At 43.4% G+C, this 14,632-nt stretch overlaps 1 long non-coding RNA gene across 1 annotated transcript; it reads left to right on the forward strand.

Moving 5' to 3' along the window:
- The first annotated feature begins 683 nt into the window (after window positions 1-683).
- LOC137855507 (uncharacterized) lies at window positions 684-11,803 on the forward strand. The gene is made up of 3 exons (XR_011095772.1): window positions 684-954; window positions 7,288-8,650; window positions 9,964-11,803. It is a non-coding gene; the product is annotated as an uncharacterized lncRNA (long non-coding RNA).
- The last annotated feature ends 2,829 nt before the right edge of the window (window positions 11,804-14,632 follow it).

Below are 14,632 nucleotides of genomic sequence, written 5' to 3' on the forward strand. Positions count from 1 at the left end.
ACAGCACACATGCAGCACCGCCATACCACTGCCCAGCGATATCGATTTGTTGTGCCCACTGCTTGTAAGGCCCTTAGAAACCAAGCAAGCTACAGTGAATGTTGCTGAACATCCATTTCCCAAGGCTATTGAAATGGGATTTTTTTTTTTTTTTTGGTGACTGGCCAATGAATAGAACAATCCTGACGGAAGAAAACCAGCCAATTCCTGGCTTCTGTGTCAGGGCTGAATAAAGAGGATCAGCTCACACAGTAGGCAAAAAGGATACAACATACTTGTGATAAAATGGTTGCCTTTTATTCCTTTTTCTATTAACTTCCATGTTTTCAGTTTTTCTTCCTTCAAAAAATTATTTTAAAGCCTTGTATAACATTGAGGTCAAACTAATGGCTCTGTAGTTGCCCAGAACATCTTGTTCTCTCCCTGCTTTTCTTACTTAACTGTGGAGACCAAATCCTATTTTCCAGTTACATGAACTACCCATGACTGAATGAATGCATCATTGCTGCTGGACTAGCCAATTCACATGCTTCTTCTTCCAGATTTTGGGGACAGAGACTATCTGTCCCCAAGCCTCCCTTCCTCCTCCTATGTGGTCGTTCCCTTTTCTATAGCTTCATCCTCATTTGCTTTCACTTGCAAATTCACCCATGCCCTTAATCAAAATAAGGGTGGTGCTTTCATGAGCAGCTGAGCCACTCCACCACCACACAAGCTGCAAGGGGAAGATCCTGCCTCTCTCCTCTCTTGCATGTTCCCACTCATCCCTTGCACCAACTTGGGTACTTGCAGAGCAGTTTCCTGAGCTGAATCAATGTGCTAAAATGGCAGCCCCATGGTTTGCTGGGGTGGTTTGCTGGTGAGTGAAGGAGCTGGCACAAGACTTGGCACAAGATTAATTGACTAACGTGGGGTGATGTGAAAGCATGGCAGGGCCTCTGCTTGCTGGCAGAGGTAAGTTATCTCTTAAGCCATCTTGCCCCATATCACAGAACCATACCCTGAGGCAAAGCATTTGTTCAGTTTTGGTGCCGCATTTTCAATCTCTTTACTTTCACTGAGTTGTTCTCCCTTATTCCTATAGCTCAAAAACCTTCTGCTTTTGATTTTAATTTCCTTAACAAGGTTTAACTCAGCTTGACGGTTGGTGGTTCTCATAAGCCCTCTGCGCTTTCTGACCTCTAAGACATGATTTCTTTTGCTGGTGAGGTCTGTTTTCACTTTCCATAACCCTTCCTTCTGCTTACTCCAAGTATCCTGATTGAAGTGAGACTTACTCTTGGTTCAGTCCAGAGCTTTCTCCACGATACTGGTCCCTATTCTGAGCAGGGCACAAGAGCAGAGGTGCTGTTCCATTCTAGCCTGAAAGGTATTCTGTACATCTTACACACAGCAAACCTAGAGCTCTTCAAACTCATTAATTTTATAGCTAATTCCTCCAATTTCTTTAAATATGACCCTTTGAACCTGAATTGCAGATTCCTTCTATAATACTTTCATTTAAATTGATTCAACTCATGATCACACATATAATCTCTTCTCAAAATCTTGCAGTCTACAAAAACAAAAATCTCATAATCTCATATTTGTTCTGTAACTAATCAGTAGATGTGTCAGCTCATACCCATGACTGCCTGGGCTTGACCTTTCTTGGTAGTATTTGTTTTCCAGTACGATGTCCAACATTTAAGTTTCTCATGACACAGTTCTCACTTGTATATATTGCTCTCTATATAAGAAATCATTAGCTACCTACAGTCCAGCCTGGGAACCTATAGGGGATTCTTTGTATAACTTAGCTTGAATGTCTTTAGCCAGCTTACCCTATGTCAGTTTAACCCAAATGTGTTTTGCTCTTCCCACAGAAATCAAAATCAGCTTATATTTGTTCTAAGCCTCTTCCAATGTAACTGTAGAGCACACATCTCCCACCAGTCTTTGTTTCTGTCTCTTTTGAACATCTATCCCTCATTTCCCATGTTCCAGATACAATGGCTATTCTACCATATTTCTGTTATCCTTATAATATCCTGTCCTACATCCTGCCTTGGTAGCTCAAGTTCTTCTATTACATTGCTAATGCCTCTTTAATTAGCAGAAAAATGTTTCAATGTTTTTTATTGGCCAATGTTGGCTTTCTATCTGCATTAGGCAATGTCTATTTATTATCAAATTACCTATTTGATTATTGTTTGCAGCAATAAATTTCCTTTCCACAGAAACTGTTCTACCATCTCACATCCCAGTATGCACCACTTTTTCCCTAATGCACTGAATCTCTTCTTCCTCTGTGCTCATTCCAGGTATGAAGTTTACACAGATGTCTCCCAAACTTCCTTCCTCATTTCTCATTTTGAATTTCTCATGAGAGCTTCATACATTCTGGATTTAATCCTACAATATCATTCTCTTTACTGGGGTGAAATCAGTCCACTGAGTTTCTATTTCATTAGTAATTCCCCATAACCAAATGTCTCATAACCTAATGAGTTGAGGCACTTGTTGACCTCCATGTAATGACTTCACTTACATTTTTTAAGTGCTGAAAGAATCATCCAAGAATCATTTCTTTAAATGTCTCTTCTAAATGGGCATAAGTATCCTTGATTCCTCCTCATGTCCTTTAGGAATTCACTTTAGCTTCCCCATCCTCATTATATTCCCTACTCTCTCTGGTCCCTTTCTAATGACAAGTCAGTAAAACCTTCTTGGGACTTTCCCATCTCCTGCATTTCTGGGACTGGTATGAGTCAGTGTTGCTATTTCTCCTGCCTGCAGACAACCAGATGAATGAATAATCATCTGCTCTTTCTCCACTGCTTTTTATCTTCTTCCATCTTTGCAGCTTCTTGGGTAGCCTCCAGGGTAGCTCCTGGATAGCTCCATTTCTTTTTTTGTTTGTTTGTTTTTTTTTTTTCATGTTCTTCTTTTTCCTGTTGGTTTCTTCTCCCCTTCCTGCAATGCAATGGACCCCTTCCCCAGTCCTGTTGCTCCTCTGCTAGCCTCTGGACCCACTCTGTCTGTGGGGGCTCCATGCATCTCCAGCAAGCTTTTAGCTCCCCTCCAGAACATCAATGTTCTTTCTCTTTATTGATACCCTAGATTTTATATGTCCCCCTTTTTGAGGAAGACAAATAGCATGCACAAAAGCCCCACTATTTCTGAACTAAGATACATCCAGCATCTTCTGTGTTCAGTATATCACCACTTCTTTGGGTCACTTCTATTTCTGCTTCAGTGGTCCTCATCATTCCTGTTATTAATTAAAAATAGGTATCCATGCTCAGCCGTCTGTTAAAAACTCCCTTGATTATGGTTTCTACTATGACAAAATTTCTGCAGGGCAAGTTAACCTCACCAAGCATTTTGTGTTTATCATGGTGTCACTCCTCCTCGGCTGATGCAATTGTTGTGAAATATCCTTATTCTAGATCCAGCAAAAATATACTTCAGGACCTACTAGAAGTTGGCCTTCAGTGCCTGTATGAATAAGCAACCTTGCCCCCTGTTACATACATGGAGAATAAGTGTGGAGAGCTTTGCTTTTCCCTGTAATGTGTCTGCCATATGGGGATAACTGGCCAAGCTCACTTCCTCCTTCTGGTAATTGAGGGAACCAGGGATTGCATTGTAGCTTTTGGAATTAAAAGCTGGTTTCATCCACATAGCTTGAGCAGCAAAGTAGCATGCTACTCATACCTAAGGGTTTGGGTTGGAGCCACAGGTATAGTGTTATGAGAAATGTTCCTTGAACAGCAGATATCTGGTCTCTAGGTAACTTAATTCTGGGTTTTGTGTTTGGTATTTGCAGGATGCGTTACAGTGCAGAGTTTCCAGTGTTTATAAGGGCTCTGCTCACAGTGCATCTTTCTTGTCATTGCTATCTCCTCTACTCAACAGTTTTCAAACAACTTGGAGGGGTTTCATATCCTGAGATTCTCAAAAAAAGAAAAAAATAAATAAAAAGGGTAAAAAAAAAGTTAGAACTGACTATGTGGCTGAGTAGTTATTTAGGAAAAATAGCAAACACACACATGCATACACACCCACAGAGGCACATGGAAATCCCAAACACATTAGAAAACCAGGCAAGAAAAAAGTATTAATATTTATTCATCTTTAGCTAAGCACTGACAGCAGGGTAATGTATTATCTTTGCCAATCTTCTTTTCACTTGAATGGTTTTCCTTTTATACCCTGTGGTGTTTAAGGTCTTCCAAAAGAAATACAAATGATCATTGGAAATGAATAGCTGGTTGTGCATGGGTGTTGGGAGAGTGCTGAAAATGGGCTTTCACTCTGCATTCAGTGAGAAAGTGAATCACTCTCACACAAAGCTCGAGCCTCGAATGCAAGGGGAGAGAATGAAAGCAGGATGTGATTCGGAGGTGACATTTGGTGCTGTTTATCTAGTGGAACAGTGCATAGATGTGGTGTAGAGGAAACACAGCATCTCACTGCTGGGGAGCAATTGCATTCATTTTGAAGTGATCTATTAGCTCTCAGGTCCTTTAAGAAAACCATGAATAACATGAGGAGATGCGGAAAAGAGGGGAGGGGGGAAGTAGAAGGACCGATAGAACCAGTCTGAAGGCCTTGGGAGTCTGTGGAGGGTCAGAAATCAAGTTTTAATAGCTAGTGTCTGCCTCAGCTATGCCTGTGCAGACAGTTTATTCCATTCTTGAACTTGACATAGAAATCTCAACCTTACATAAAAGTAGAGTCCCAGAACAGGAGATAAGGGATACAGGAGCTAGCCAGAGGCTTTGAGGCCATATGGGGTTAAAACCGACCTCATAATTCCACTTAAAGCAAGGATGGGCTTAAAACACAGTCAGCTGTGTGGGGTGTGTGTGTATAAATTTGGCATGCTTGAAAACTGAAAGTGAGTTCAAGTGCTGCTCAGCAGATGTGCTGGATGGGATCGCTTCCTCTCCTCTTGTCTGTCCTCTGCTTGGCTTCTCCATCTCGTGCCGATGCCCACCCCCAGACATTGCTGGTGCCTCCAACATCCACCAGCTGGCCAAAAAGGCCTTGTGCCTCTGCTCATCACCAGTTTGGAGGCTAATACTTTGAGTATGTAATGTCTGGCTGCTCGTCGGTTCAAACCCCAGCTGATGTAGATCAATTCATTGATTTCAGGGCCACCAGCTCAGCGAAGCCAGTCCCAAGGGACATGAGCACCATTAGCCTCATTTAGCTCACCAATTTCACCACTGTCCGTATACAGTTTCACCTGTATGTTCCTGCATTGGGTGAGTAATGAAAAAAAAATGAAAAAAATGAAAAAATGAAAAAAAACAATGAATCAAAACCCTGAGAAATGTGTCTTTGAGGCAAGATATTCTAGCAGCCACAAAGAGGAGCAGATTCTCAGTTTGTAAGAGCAGAGACAGCTAGATCAGGAGTCACATCTACCCACATTGTACCCATTACGGACCTTTAGCAGGGTGTGATAGTCACTGACATCTCCTTCCAGGCAGTGTGGCCCTGACCAGAAATGAGTGCCTCTAACTGGCAATACCTTTTCTCTGGGGTAGTGGTGAGCCCTTGTAGAACGAGTTCCTGTATTTTTTGTAGGTGTGGACACTTTGGTGAAAGGATGCTGATGAATTTCATAGAGTAGGAGAAGGCACTGCCCCAAAGCTTGCCATCTGCCTGCTTAGGTGGGGAAGACCAGAGGGAGATGTGCAGCCTGTGGCTTTCCCACTGCCAGCTGCAGGTGGGTCCTTGTCCCCACCACACCGAGTGGGCAGGGGGTCCAACACAGCCCTGTGGGTGATGGAGAATGCTGTGCCCCTGCCACAACATCACAGGGCTTGGAGAAGGTGCTGAGTTACAGACCCCTGCTCACACCACACCCTCATGGCAGCATGAGCTGTGCCCAGCAGGTGCCTGCCTGGGAAATGCGTGCTGTAAAGCTGGTCTTTATGGCCAACCTCCTCTAGCTGCGGCAGAAAAAGTCAAGCTTTATAGGAAACATTATCTGCAGAGAGTGGGGAAATGTTTTTTTGGGGGGAAAGGAAACTTGAAAATCTGATTTTCTGATTTCAGTGCTATGGCATATCTGAGTTTAAACGTCTGGCTCCAAACCTGCAGATGGGAGGGCTGTATCCTGGCAGGGTATCCCCAGGGCTGTTCCCCCTCACCAGGTCTGAGCACATGCCAGCACACCCTCTCTGGCTCTGAATTTACTCGAGCTGTCCATGCTGACTGCACCATCGCAAAAACCAAGCCCATCCTCACAGAGAGCAGCATACCACTGAGTTTCTGGCTCCAGCACTCCAGCAAGCACTATTTGAATTAAGCACTTATTTTAATTTGTAGGATATTCACAGACTTTAATCAGCACTGGTGTTTCATAGAACACAATTACTATTTTCTCAGTCTCCTTTTCACTGGTACAATGAATAGTTATCGGTAGTTTGTCAAAGTTACGTGCAGCATCTGTCCTGCACTGTCCAGTGAAATAAAAATCCAGCTGCCTGTTTTGTAAAGCAGCAATTTAAAATGACTGGCAAAGGTGCTTTTGCCAGGTCAGGGTGGGAATGAGCACAAAGAAGTCTCACTTTTCCTTTTTTTTTTTTTTTTGGTGGCAGTGTCTGGGTGGTGGCTCATTATCAATTGTAAATTAGAGGGGGCGGAGAAAGGGACATGAATGACAAAGTTCAGAAACAGCATCTGCTGAAGAAAAACAAATGAGGTGGGGGGCAAAGCAGGAAAAAACAGATGAAACACTGTAATTGCTTGGCAACAAGTTGCTATTGTAATTTAGAAAATTGGAAGCATCCGTTCTCAAACAGTTCAAGCTTTATTTTGTTTCTTCTTTATTTTTGACTGCAGCCCTTGTTTTGCGATCAGCTGTGTCCTCCTATAGGATTACTGGCTCCCCCTCACACGGAGTAGTAATGGACCCCTCGTGTTTGGTTATGGGCCATCGAAGAAAGCATTTTGCAATTGTTTCGCAGTGCAGTCATTTAACAAGATTAGAGATAATTTGCCCCTTGGAATGCAAAACTGTTTCTACAGGTGCTTAAGCTTCCTGGCTTTTGGATTAGAGGCCTCATTTTGTTTTGTGCCATTGCATTCAGTGAGGTCTCCGAGGACTGTAAATAAATGAACAGCTACCCGCTGCAGCTGTGAAACTAATTTTCTAGACTGAGCTACAAGAGTTGCAGCTTACAAAGCTCAGTGGATGTAGATAAATATGTGCATGCTAATGTATTAAACGTGCTGATTAACTAATACTGACTGCACCTGAATGCAAGCCATTTATTTGCCAAACAGGAGACTGGAGAAGCAAGCCTGACCAAGGAGAGAGCAGGCTGCTGGAGCCGAGCAGGAGGTGCAGAGTCATTGTAGCTCTTCAGGGTGGTAAAAGGGGTGAAGACCATGCACTCTCATCCAGGCAGACCTCCTTCACACTTTCCCACCTCCCTCAGACCTCCTTCACATTTCCCCACCTCCTTCTCCCACGGAGAAGAGAGCGAGCCCCAAGCTTTGGCTGCATCCAGGAGAATGGGAAGTCTGGTAGACATCCACTAAGATGGGAGACCTCAAGGACGTAGGGATGCCATGGACTCCTTCCAAAGGAAAGGAAAGCCAATGCATGTTCCCCCAGGGAATCTCGTGCTTTGCATCCAGATGTGGTCTCTGGAGCAGTTCTCCAAGAAGTATCATGGATGCTTGGAGGGAACTGGGTCATAGGTTTCTTACTGAGGATTGAAGGAAGCCTCATTCATTGGTTTTCTCCTTTTTTTTTCTTTTGTCCATTGCTTTTCTTTTAATGTTCATCTTCCTTCTTTGGGTATAATTTGTTCATTTCAGCAATACAGAAATTGGACTCATGATTTCAAAAAACATTTTAATTTTTTTTTCCAAAAGTTGCTTTTAGTTCAGAGGTAGAATGAAAATTAAACCTTCTGAAACTCCCCACAAGAAAAGATTATTTTCCTCTGCTCAGTCCTGTGACAATTCTTGGTTTGGGAACAGTTTGAGGGAAGACTTGATAGGATCCAAAACCCTTTCTGCTTCAGACACATGCAGTGGCTCCTGAAGGCTGACCTGGCTCTGACTCCATGTGAAATTCAGGAACACCATGCTTCTGTAATTTCTGGCCCTGGGAGGCCCAGAACCCTGCCAAGCTAACAGATGAGGACACTGGGCAAGAGCTGAACCCTGCATGGCAAGTGCAGCTCCATCAGGAGCATGGCCTGATGCTGGTGAAGTCCTCCTGAAACTCAGCTGCCTCCATGGAACACTTTTATATAGGTGACTCAGCAACGTCAGGGGCAATAGATGTTTTGTCATGATCAGATATTAAATAATTTCTCATTTGCACAAGACTGGAGGCAGTTAAAACCCTGCACACAGTAAAGGACTTGCTTTCTGTACTACTTGGTAGCAATTCTATGCACTGAGCATAGATCCCCAGGCTCTAGGAGGGTGGCAGGTCCCCAGGGGGATTACTGCAGGTGGGTTATGTAAAAAAGGCCTCATGCATTATTTCAGACCATGGTTGTCCTCAGAGAGTTGATGACAAGGAAGTAAGATCTGTTGCCGTTGTAGTTTGAAGCCAGTATTTACTCAAACCTGATGCAAAGCCTGTTAGTTACGCTGAGGATGTATGACCTCGGTGGCTTTCACTCAGGTGTCGCGTTAAAGGGGTGTAGCTGATTAACCGTCACGGGCCCGTTTGGATTCAGAGTACTGAACCAGTCGGACATTCACCAAAACTGGGGGTCCGTTCGGACATTCACCAAAAACGTAATAACCGCCTGGGGGTCCACTCAGACATTCACCAAAAACGTATTAACCACCTGGGGGTCCGTTCAGACATTCACCAACAATGCATTAACCGTCTGGGGGTCTGGTTAGATTCAGAACACTGAACTATCACGGATAATCACCCTCACCCAAGTCGCATTAATGAAAGCTATCACAATGCAATCAAGTATGGTTTATTACAGCAACAGATAATCAGGTTCTTTTGGATTGCCGGCGATAGTGACTGTCTGCAAAAGCAAGTTAGTATGTATGAAATACACAGGCGTTATAGGTGTTATAGATGTGACAGGTGTTATAGGTGTTACAGATGTTACAGATGTTACAGGTGTTACAGGTGTTACAGATGTTATAGATGTTACAGGTGTTACAGGTGTTATAGGTGTTATAGGTGTTATGGGTGCACAGCCTAGAAATAAACGCGTTGAAAGGATCAAAGACTCTATATAGAGATTTATAAGCAAATATTCAGATCTCACCCAAAGGCGTCCCAATGGGGGGGGAAGAGAGGCTCAGCCCGTCGACTGATCCCAGGAGTCAGGAGGTCCTAAGGATGCTGTATGTCCTCGGGATGGTATCTCCCCTGACGATGGTATCTTCCCTAACATCCCCTCTCTCTTGGGCCAATTTATATTATTTTCTATCTTTTAGGTGGAGCTTGAGTGGCTCTAGTCAAGCATATCTTAGTTATGATTGGTGTAAAGTTTTCCCGTCTCCGTTTAAAGTAATAGGCTCCGAGAAATTCAGAGCGCATGCTCAGTGAGGGGTGGTCGCACCTTGGAGGCGGGTAGCTTTTGGGATGGAGGTGTGTTTTGGTATTATAATGATATTATAATGAGCAAAAAGAACACTAGGGTACAGCATTTGTCAAAACGTGACAGGTCTTTGGCTTAGGGTGGCAAAAAGTGCTGCTTTGTGCACAAGAACAATCGAGGTCCCACCTGATCACAGAGCCTAGCCGTGGTGTCTCCACTCCACTCCACGCTCCGTGGTGTTCCTTAGAGCTAGCACACCAAGTTTCCCCAGCGCGATAGCATCTAAGGTTGGGAGCCTAGGGAACGCTCAGATAATGCAGTTATGCCCTACCCTAAAAGCCTCTTCAAAGCTGTACCTTTTCCTTAAAAACGTGAATGTTAGTTTTATTTTCCTAGTTACTTCAGGCATTTACACCACACTCAGGTAAAGGTTTTCTTTTGCTTAGGTAATTCCTGTATCTCTTTTAAAAGATCATTGACAGAAATGAATACCCACCTGTTAAAAGAAACATAATGTTTAACCAGCAGAAAAATAAAGGTGGAACCCTCCATTCCTTTTTGTAAAGCATCTCTGAAAAAAAAAAAAAAAAAAAAAAAGATTAGGAAGTGGGTGGAATGCATGCAGATGTAGTGGAGATGTAGTGAGTGTATGTTCATTCCTGTGTTCTTGCACTATTTGTTTTTTTTTTTAGATCTTCTAAGCTTATGGATGGTGAGAGTTTGGAAGGGAAGAAGTATGGCCAGTGACCTGGGGACTAATCCAAAATTTAGAAGATCATTGCTTAAGATCTTGCACTTGCTGTGCCAAAGGTCTTCTGGCTACTTTAAAAAAAAACTCTGAAACTTACTTAGGTGCCTAAGGGACAGAGGACTTGGACTGCCTGAGTCTAGATAACAAAGGATTTCAGAAGTGATTTAGGAGAGATTTTTAATAAAGATTTTAACTATCTTCAGGAAGGCATATATGAAAAAGAAATATTTCATTAGAGCAACCGAAGATATGTTTAACTGTAAGATGCCACTGGAAGGTTTGGTTCTATTGCAGCCTAACCCTTGCTGCTTCTTTCCACCTTCACCAAACTGTGCAGCAGTGGTGAAGCTTTGGTAGAGTTAGCATTTGGGAACTTACAGAGAGGTCAAATGAGCACCAACACCAGACAGAAGAAGCAACAAGACTTAGCAGCCATAGGTGAACATGACCATCCTTTACAGCACCAGGTAGTGCTGTGGCTCAGCTGGATGGTGAAAAAACTCCTAAAAGTTCTGTTTGGCTGTGTATTTTTGGTTTCTGATTTATTTTTTTATTATTTTTTTCTCTTTTTAGAAATAAGGTTAGCTAACTTTTTCAAAATCTTGAAAAACTTTTTCACCCTCTAACCCAATGGATTCAAGAGAACAGACAGCTTCAGTTGATCAGAAATGTATTTTTGGCAAACAAAGTATCTGCACAGAAAAATTTGCCCAGCTGTATTCAGAAGAGTTATTGAAAGCTTTTCTCACAGTTCTTCATCTAGTAAAGTAGCAAAATAGGATGTCCTTAATTGACACAGAGATTGCAAGAATAAATGCGTTAAGAAATGTGATTCTCACACTGCAAGAGCCAAAAAGACAGATGCCATAAATGGTGTCCCTGAAGAAATAATAACAATAAACAGTTTCAGAGCCTGACATGGCATCACATGAAAATAGCAAATTCCACTTAGCTCATAGCTTCAGACAGCTGAAGCCCTGGACTTGCTGATGCACAGTTTGGTACCTGTCTTTAGTGATGCTCCCAGCTCACAACTGTGAAAGCAGATTTTGCAGAGGAGGCATTTCTGCAAGAGGAATGACATTGAAATTTCCTACAAATCTCCTACAAGCCACCAGGCAGTCACTTGACAAGCAGCAAAGTTCATACAGTAGCAAGTAAAGAAGGGAGAGCAAAAAGCAAAGGTAGTACTAAGAAATCTGTCCAGAAACCACAACTCAAATAACCAGCCCCACTAACTAGACAGCCACATGGAGAGCACGTACACCTTCAGAGCAAGGTGATGCCAGCAGGGAATGTTCAGGAATAAAGTTTCCAGATGGCTGCATATATTGCTCAAACTTCATGCAAATACCGCTTGTGTGATTTTAACTGCTTGTGTACAGAAATCTCAACCATCGTCCTTACGAATGCTTATGCAAAACAAAAGGAACAATATGATTGGCAGCATACCAGTAAATATGCAGGTTTTTTGTGACCCAGTGCTTGTGGATATCTGATAGCAGGCATCAGCAATCTCTAGTAGGAGCAGGGCAGAGAGGACTGCCGGATGATCTGTACTGTCAGGCCACTCAATCTTTCAGGACCCAGTTCAGCCCAGTCCAATGATTATAGGTGAGAATGTGCCTAGGTAGCATCCTGAATTAGGGTTTAGCTCCAGAACTGTATTCCAGTTTAATCTGTAGTCTAACCCATTAGACTTAATCTTAATGCAGCTTTAACCACCACATATAACCCTGAGCATCTATAAAATAATCCTATTAAACACAGGATGTTATCATGATGCTAGGTGGGTGTAAAAACGCTTAAAAAGCAGCATCTGAATGTTATGCATTGATTTGGCCCGCACCAACTCATCTCCTCAGAGGAAATTTGTCCTGACATTCTGTCCCATGTGTCACCAATTGTATCCAAACCCTGATATTTCAGTCCATCCTGGGACTTCAGGACTAACTCTGGTCTTCCCCAGGAATTATCTTATTGTGTACCCTTGTGACTGGACATCCCCCAGCACCATGAGGCATCTCCATCCATTCTAGTTCCTGGGCACCCAGAGTACATCAGCAGTGCCCAGTCACTTTTTATATTGCAATAACACTTTAATATCCCAATCAAAGTTTATTTTTATTTGGTTACACAGACTGCCACCTATCCCCATAGTTCCTTAAAACCGGAGTACAGGCAGATGAAAGCTAAGAGAAGGGAGAAACAAGGACATGGGAAATCAGGGAGATTTGCTCCCTGTATAAATTGCTGTCTGCTGTTGGGAGAAGTTTGTGAGTGCTATGACAGAGGGAAAAGGCAAAAAGCGTGGATCCTAAAGGCTGCTCTCTTGGGAAGGAAGTGTCATAGAATCATAGAATCACACAGGTTGGAAAAGTCATCTAGTCATCTAAGATCATCTAGTCCAACCTTTGACCTATTACTAATGTCCCCCACTAAACCATGCTACTAAGTTCTAAGTCTACACATTCCTTGAAGACCTCCAGGGATGATGACTCAACCATCCCAATAGACTTCCCTGAGCAGCTTATTCCAATGCTGCACAACTCTTTCAGTAAAGAATTTTCTTCTAATACCCAACCTAAACCATCCTGGCACAACTTGAGGCCATTTCCCCTCGTCTTATCACTAGGTGCCTGGGAGAAGAGACCAATCCCCACCTCGTTGTAGCCTCCTTTAAGGCAACTGTAGAGCACACTAAGATCTCTCCTGAGCCTCCTTTTCTCTAGGCTAAACAGCCCCAGTCCCCTCAGCTGCTCCTCATAAAACTTATTTTCTAGGCCCTTCACAAGCTTCGTTGCCCTCCTTTGGACACATATATAAGATGGCTCATCTCTCCAGCAGGAATTCCACCTTTAATACACAGGTGCATCTGACAGTGTTAGGAAAGCCTAAAAGCAAACCTGTGATGTAGCACTGTATTTGCTCTTCACTGTCTTTATTAGAGAGCCAGGGGTTGCCTGTGGCACGTGAGCAAGAACTGTCCCCAGCAGAGACACTGAGGGGCTCTTCTCATTCAGCTTCTCCAAGGGGAGAGGCTGCAGGTGGAGGCAGCTTGGCCAAGCCTGGCTTCCCCACACCTAACTTCAGGCAAACACCAAGGTGTCTGTGATAGGATCCTCTTGTGGCATCTCTTTATCACCTCTGGAAAGGGAACACGTCCCCTCCAGAGGCCTTTCTGTACTGATTATATAGGGGCAAGACGTTTCAGGCCTACTGGTGGGGTAGCAGACTCGGCTGGGCAGCACTCACTGCCTGCCCCAGAGCAAGAGTCTTGCTTCCTCCCAACACCATAACCAAGTATTTTAGGGCAGGTTATTTTTTCCTGGGAGTTGTGTGCAGCCCCCAATTGCCCAGAAGGTCTGAAGAGCATAAGTGAGCATTGTTTCCCCCGCATTGTTTCCCAGCTCTCCACTTTTCCCAACTCCTTCTTACCTCATCCTCCCCTTGCTGGCTAGAGAGCTGTAAGCCGCTGATTAGCACTTCATTTGACAAACAGGAAGTCGGGAAGAAAAGCATCATTTTCAGAATTAGAGCCTCGGAATGAATTGAAGAAAGAAAGGGGGAAGAAGGAAAAAAAAGAAAGCGAGCCCTGCACACTTTCCTAATTGCTCGTTAGAACCAATGGCCTTTGTGGTTCCTTCCCCCTGTGTCTTCTTTATAAAAGCGTTTGCACAAGACATTGCTATTGTCTGCCAGACAGCCTCAGGGTAGGACAAAATGAACTAATTGATTTGCAGTTATGTCGCGGTGAATGGTGCTAAACATCCATCTGCGGATTCCTTGTGAGGAGTGATTAATAATTTGCACTCCTGGGCCTAGAAGCCTGAATACCCCTTTTTCATGTAAAACTGAAGCGTTTCATTCTCTCAGCATCACAGATATCTCGTCTACATTGTGGGTTACAAGGACGAGGTCAGGAATGGCTCGCTAGCAGAGCCGCATAGGCGGTTGTCTTCGGAGGGGTGAAACCCAGCACGGTGATGGGATTAATGGGAATTTGTAAAGCTGACACGCGGTACTGTACAGCAAGCCCGCTACAGCCATTCCTGCGCAGATGTTCCCAGTCCCCTGTCATTGTTCCAGGGATGGAGGATTTCATATGTGTTTTCAAAGGGAGCACTGGGAGAGTTAAAATTTCACAGAATCCAAATCTAGATAGAGACAGTTTGAGGAATTAGGACTTGGATTCAGATTTCTTTCTTTTTTTTTTTTTTTTTTGGTGAACACCATTTCTTTAACCACAGGAGGGAAAATCCCAGTGCCAAACGTGTAATCACAGAGATATTTAAAAGGTCAGTATAAAATACTTCACTCAAATACCACCTACATGTTGAGA

Source organism: Anas acuta, chromosome 4, assembly GCF_963932015.1.
Source record: "Anas acuta chromosome 4, bAnaAcu1.1, whole genome shotgun sequence".
Taxonomy (NCBI): domain Eukaryota; kingdom Metazoa; phylum Chordata; class Aves; order Anseriformes; family Anatidae; genus Anas; species Anas acuta.